The following is a 6,238-nucleotide window of genomic DNA, read 5'->3' as shown; positions in this document are numbered from 1 at the left end:
GCATCATTTTCATTTGAGCTCATATTGATGCCCGAAATGCTGTTGGAAGAGTGCATGTTGATGTTAATCTGCTGAAACTGTTATAACTTGTTGTTTTATCATTTTTGCCATGATTGATGTGTGCATCCTATGAGGTTGAGCTCTACATGAATGTTGATCTATGCCATGCCATATTTCCAGTGGTGCCAACCATGTATTTTTGCGAGTTGTGTGATGAGTGTATCAAGCTTGCTAAGTAGGGTAGTTGTTGTTGCTGTTTTCCTGACAGATTCTGTTATATTTTGTTGCTATGTTAACATGCTTCTACTAATCATTCTATGCATAATCTGGAGATGCTCTGTAAACATGTTTTGATATACATGTCATGCTATATCCATTCATGCCCTTGGCTGCAATTATAGCCTGCTGGAACATGTTGTAATCTTGCTCTAAAGTTGCTTGAAAATGTTGCTGTCAGCCTGTTAACATTAAGTTCACTTGTTCCCATGTGTTTTCCTAGTGATCCATGTACCCTATGACCTTGCTCTTGCCATGCTTAGCTTCACAAAAATGCCTTCTTACTGTTGGTTGCCTTGCCATGCCATGTATTGCTCTGTGGTGAGTGGTTCAAGCTCACGAACATGCCTACTTATTGTTGTTCCTGCCATGTTTGAATCTGTAATATAACTTGCCATGTTTACAAGGGTGCCATCATATTTTCTATGCCTTTTTGGCTCATGGTCAGTAAGGGTCTTTTGATCTATGCAATTAGTAGATTCAGGCCATGCCTTTGTTTGCCATGATATGTTCCTGTAACATGTTGTTTGCTTGCTCTAAACATTGCAACCTGATGTTATTTATGCAAAGTCTGAAACTGTTATTGTTTGCAATATCTCCATGTCTTTTTGAGCATGTTCTAGTTGTTTCTGGAGATAGCTCAGTGTTCATGTTTTGTTATGCTTTACCTGTACTTCATGCCCATGCATTTTGTTCTTACGTTGGGGTGTTGTAGCTTATTGTTTTGATGCTTGCAAGATGCCTAGTTGCTGTTATGGACAAATTGTTGTTATGACTTGTATAGTGTGTGTGTGTTGCACCGTTGCTCCGTTTTGAGTGTGCTCTATATGAAACTTGCTTGATTTTGCATGTAGCTTCATATTATCATGTTGCATCCTTGTTTTGGTGTGTTTGCTTGATGTTTGGGTGCATTTTGCATCAATGCCATGCTTAACTTGTTTTGCTCATATCTTCTAGACCGTAGCTCCGAACTAAATGAACTTTATATGTAACTTGACTAGAATTTCGTGTAGATCATGTTGGTGCATCTTAACTTGCTGTTTAACAACTTGAACATAAGGTTTATTCAGTTCTGGACCAATTTCGAAATTTGCATATGAGGACTTACCGGAATTGTTATATGTTGTTCCCGGCCTCATTTAAACTTTCCTTGATGTGTTGTTCTTGTTTGCATCATCTCTTGCCATGAGTAGCTTCATGTAGCCTTGTCATGCATCATGCTTGTTGTGCATCATGTCTTGCCTATGTGTGGTGTGTTTACCATGTTGTGTGCTTCTTCTCGATAGTTCCCGTTTCGTTGCGATCGTGAGGATGCGTTCGTCTACGCTTGGTTCGTCTTCGTGGCTTCATCATCTTCATGGACTCGTTCTTCTTCCTTGCGGGATTTCAGGCAAGATGACCGCTACCCTGGATCTCATTAGTATCATTGCCATGCTAGCTGCTTCGTTCTATCGCTATGTTGCGTTACCTATCATTTGCTCTTCAAGCCTCCCAAATTGCCATGAACCTCTAACCTTTGACACCCTTCCTAGCAAACCGTTGTTTGGCTATGTTACCGCTTTGCTCAGCCCTCTTATAGCGTTGCTAGCTGCAGGTGAAGTTGAAGATTTCTCCATGGTGGACAGGATTTTGGTTGGGATATCACAATATCTCTTATATTATTAATGCATCTATATACTTGGTAAAGGATGGAAAGCTCGGCCTTATGCCTGGTGTTTTGTTCCACTCTTGCCGCCCTAGTTTCTGTCATACCAGTGTTATGTTCCCGGATTTTGCGTTCCTAACGCGGTCGGGTGATTTATGGGACCCCCTTGACAGTTCGCTTTGAATAAAACTTGTCCAGCAAGGCCCAACCTTGGTTTTACCATTTGCCTCACCACCACCTACTTTTCCCTTGGGAGTAATTAACCCAAGGGTCATCTTTATTATAGCCCCCCCCGGGCCAGTGCTTGTCTAAGCATTGGTCCAAACTAGAGCACCGTGCGGGACCATCCCTTGGCAACTTGGGTTACGTCGGTACCTGTACGCTTAGCTTATCCGGTGTTGCCCTGAGAACGAGATATGTGCATCTCCTATCGGGATTGTCGGCGCATCGGGCGGTCTTGCTGGTCTTGTTTTACCATTGTCGAAATGTCTTGTAAACCGGGATTCGAGACTGATCGGGTCTTCCTGGGAGAAGGTCTATTCCTTCGTTGATCGCGAGAGCTTGTCATGGGCTAAGTTGGGACACCCCTGCAGGGTATAAACTTTCGAGAGCCGTGCCCGCGGTTATGTGGCAGATGGGAATTTGTTAATGTCCGGTTGTAGATAACTTGACACCTGATCCGAATTAAAACGCATCAACCGAGTGTGTAGCCGTGATGGTCTCTTCTCGGCGGAGTCCGGGAAGTGAACACGGTTTCTGGGTTATGATTGACGTAAGTAGGTGTTCAGGATCACCTCTTGATCATTGTTAGCTTCACGACCGTTCCTTTATTTCTCTTCTCGCTCTCATTTGCGTATGTTAGCCACCATACTTGCTTAGTCGCTGCTGCAACCTCACCACTTTACCCCTTCCTTTCCCATTAAGCTTTGCTAGTCTTGATACCCATGGTAATGGGATTGCTGTGTCCTCGTGGCTCACAGATTACTACAACAACAGTTGCAGGTACAGGTTATGCGATGATCATGACGCGAGAGCGATGCTTGCTTGCTTTGAGTTCTTCTTCTGCTTCTTCGATAAGGGGATAGGTTCCAGGTCGGCAGCCTGGGCTAGCAGGGTGGATATTGTTTGAGTTTCTGTTTATGATTCATCCATAGTCGGGGAAAAAAATTGTTCTTGTATGTTGTATTGTTGTATTCTTGTGGCATTGGATGCCTTATGTATGTATCCCCACTATTATGTAATGTTGATGTAATGATATCCACCTTGCAAAAGCGTCTTCAAGATGCGCTTCTATCCTTGGTGGGACCTTCGAGTTCCTTTAGGATAGGGTCGCATCTTGGGCGTGACAAGTTGGTATCAGAGCCTCGACCGACCCTAGGAGCCCCCTTGATTGATCGTGTAGTTTGGTCGTTGTTGAGTCTAGAAGAAAACTATTTTCTGAGTCTAGTTATATCGGAGAGTAGGAATTCTTTTTACTCCTCTACCCCTTCGTCGCTCTGGTGAGGAATCTTGACGCATGTGTTTTGATTTACTCCTCTTCCCATTCAAATTTTTCTTTAGGTTCACGCAGTTGGTTTTTCGATCGTTGTTCCTCAGCTCTTTTATCCGGTGCATTTCTCGTCAGGTCGACTCGAGCCTTTTCTTCTTTGCCAAGTTCAATCCTGAGTTGCTTTTTCCCACCCGCCCTCCCTTCTTCTTCTTGAATCCGGAGTCCGTAATCGAGTATCCATCCTACTCGTGCGAAGTCTTTGCTTTCTTTCCTCAATGATTTCAACCGGTGTTTTCTCTTCAAGATATTCGTCGGTTTCCCCTCTCAAGTTGCCTTTGTTTTCCTGCCCTCCCACCCTTTCTTCTTCCCGGAGTTTGAGTCTCTTTCGACCATCAATTTCATTCATGTGGAGCCTCTTCAGTCTTTCCTCAATTATTTCAACCGGTGAATTCTTTTCTCGTTCGGCATTCTTTATCTCTTTTTCTTTTCCGGTGGATTCAATTCAAGTTTTTCGTTATCGATCGTATTATTTCCCTCAGCTCAAATATGTCCATTTGCTCATTCGCCTCTCGCCAGTTTATCCTTCCGGAGTGTTCAAGACATCTTAGGAGATTCGTCTGTGTTCGAATTAATTTGAGGTTGTCACCTCATTCAAATATTTCAATTATTCCGGTGCTTCTTCTCTCTGTTCAACAATCATTTTCAACGGTGTTTTCTTTTGAGTGGGCCCTAACCCACAGGTCTTTTCCCAGGATCTTACCTGACTCTTCTAATTCTCCCGGAGTTATTCTCAAATTCTTTCAAGTGTGACGTAAGAATGGATTCCATCAGTCACATGCCTTCTCCAAGATCGCTTTCAAAATCATTTCGTTGTTGGCTCAACCTCTCTGCTTTTTCATTCTCCCGGAGTATCTTAGTAATTTTGGTAGTGTTTCTCGTCGACATTTGAAGACCGAAGAAGAGTTTTTTTTCCTCTAAATCTTGTCCGTTCTCCCGGAGATTCGCGGTGCTAGCTCGATGTTATCCTATCAAATTGTTTCTAGTCATGCAAATTCTTTTCATCCATCCGGAGCATTTCAGGAGCAGCTTTCTCTCTCGATCATCCGGAGGCCATCTTTTCGGAAGATTTCATCGTTCTAAGTTTTTAGATTCGTTCTCCAATTATTCTATATTTGTGCCCTTTCGTTTGTCTCAATATTCTTCCGGTGCTTCGTTCAAGTATTCTTCAATCAGTTCGCGATCTCTTCGTTCTTTTGCATCTAAATCCCCCTCAAGCATATTTGTTCTTCTAATTCTTCCCGGCGATTCATTCTCTTTTGCCAGACATTTCCGAATTTTTCCGGTGGTTCGTTCAAGATAATTTTCCTTGTTTATCATATTAATCCATTCGTTCTTTTCAATCCTACCGGTGGTTCATGAAGACCTTCTCAAGTTTGCGATATGTCACTTCTCAATCCTTTTTCAAGAAGAATAAGTAATATGCAAAATCCATTGCTCGTCATCAATTTAATTTGATGAAGGATAAACATACAATAAATCTTATTCTTATTTCATCCGAGTGTTTAATCCCTTCCTTCAGAGTTTGTTCTTGATGAATAAATTCTAGTTCCAAGTATTTTCATCTTTTCTTTTCCGGAGTTCAAATTTCCTCGGCCATCTCGTCGGAACCTCCATCTAAATCATCGTAAGATTTAATCTTATTCTTTCATCCTTCATTCTATCTCACCATCCTTTTGTTACCGGAGTTCTTCATGGTGGTTCTTTGTGATTTAATTCATTCTTCAAGAGCTCATCAAGTATCATTCCATCCTCTCCAGCGCGTGTTCTAATCCTTCCATTTTCAGCCGGAGTGCTACCTAAATCCTTTCAGTCTTATTCGTTTCTTTTCTCATTCTAACCACTCCGGTTAGAACGAGTGGTTTCATAGTCTATCTGTTTCCGTCAGCTTTTGATTCTCGTCCTTCTCGTCGTTCCTCTCTTCTTCTTGAGTGCTCTCGATTCTTTGCTTCTTCTCTTGAGTTCTTGTTTCACCTCTTCTCTTTTCCCTTCCGTCTCGGTCCTAAGATCTCGGGACGAGATCTCTTGTTAGTGGAGGAGTGTTGTAACGCCCCGGATTCGATGCGCCAGGTGTCCGCCAGTTATTCGTCGCTGTTGCCATGACATTTGCTTGCGTGTTGCATATCATCATGTCATCATGTGCATTTCATTTTGCATACGTGTTCGTCTCATGCATCCGAGCATTTTCCCCATTGTCTGTTTTGCAATCCGGCACTCCTATGTCCTCCGGCGTCCCCTTTTTTGTCTCTTCTCTTGTGCGGGTATTAAACTTTCTCGAAATGACCCGAGGTTTGCCAAGCGGCCTTGGTATAGCACCGGTAGACCGTCTGTCAAGTTTCGTGCCATTTGGAGCTCGTTTGATACACCAATGGTTAACCGGGTAACCGTAAAGCCTCTTTTGTTTGCAGCCCAACACCCCTTCCAAAGTGGCCCAAAACCCATCCAACTCCCCTCCATGCTCTCGGTCGTTCGATCATGATCGCGCGGCCGAAAACCGCTCCTCATTTGGACTCTCCTAGCTCCCTCTACCTATATATATGTGTGCCTCCCCGAAATTCCCGCAGTCCAAAACCCTAGCCTAACTCCTCCGCGCCGCCGGACATGTCCATCCGCGCCGGACATGTCCGCCGGACACGTCGTTTCGCCCAATCAGGGCGCGACACGTCACCTTCCCCGCCGCCGTGCCCAATCCCCCGCCGCCACGTCGTCCGCGCCGCCGTCCTCCTCTCTCCTCCAGCCGCGCCGGCCCGCTCGGCCCGCCCCCGTCCCCG

Source organism: Triticum dicoccoides, chromosome 5B, assembly GCF_002162155.2.
Source record: "Triticum dicoccoides isolate Atlit2015 ecotype Zavitan chromosome 5B, WEW_v2.0, whole genome shotgun sequence".
NCBI lineage: Eukaryota > Viridiplantae > Streptophyta > Magnoliopsida > Poales > Poaceae > Triticum > Triticum dicoccoides.
This window is presented reverse-complemented; position numbering follows the sequence as displayed.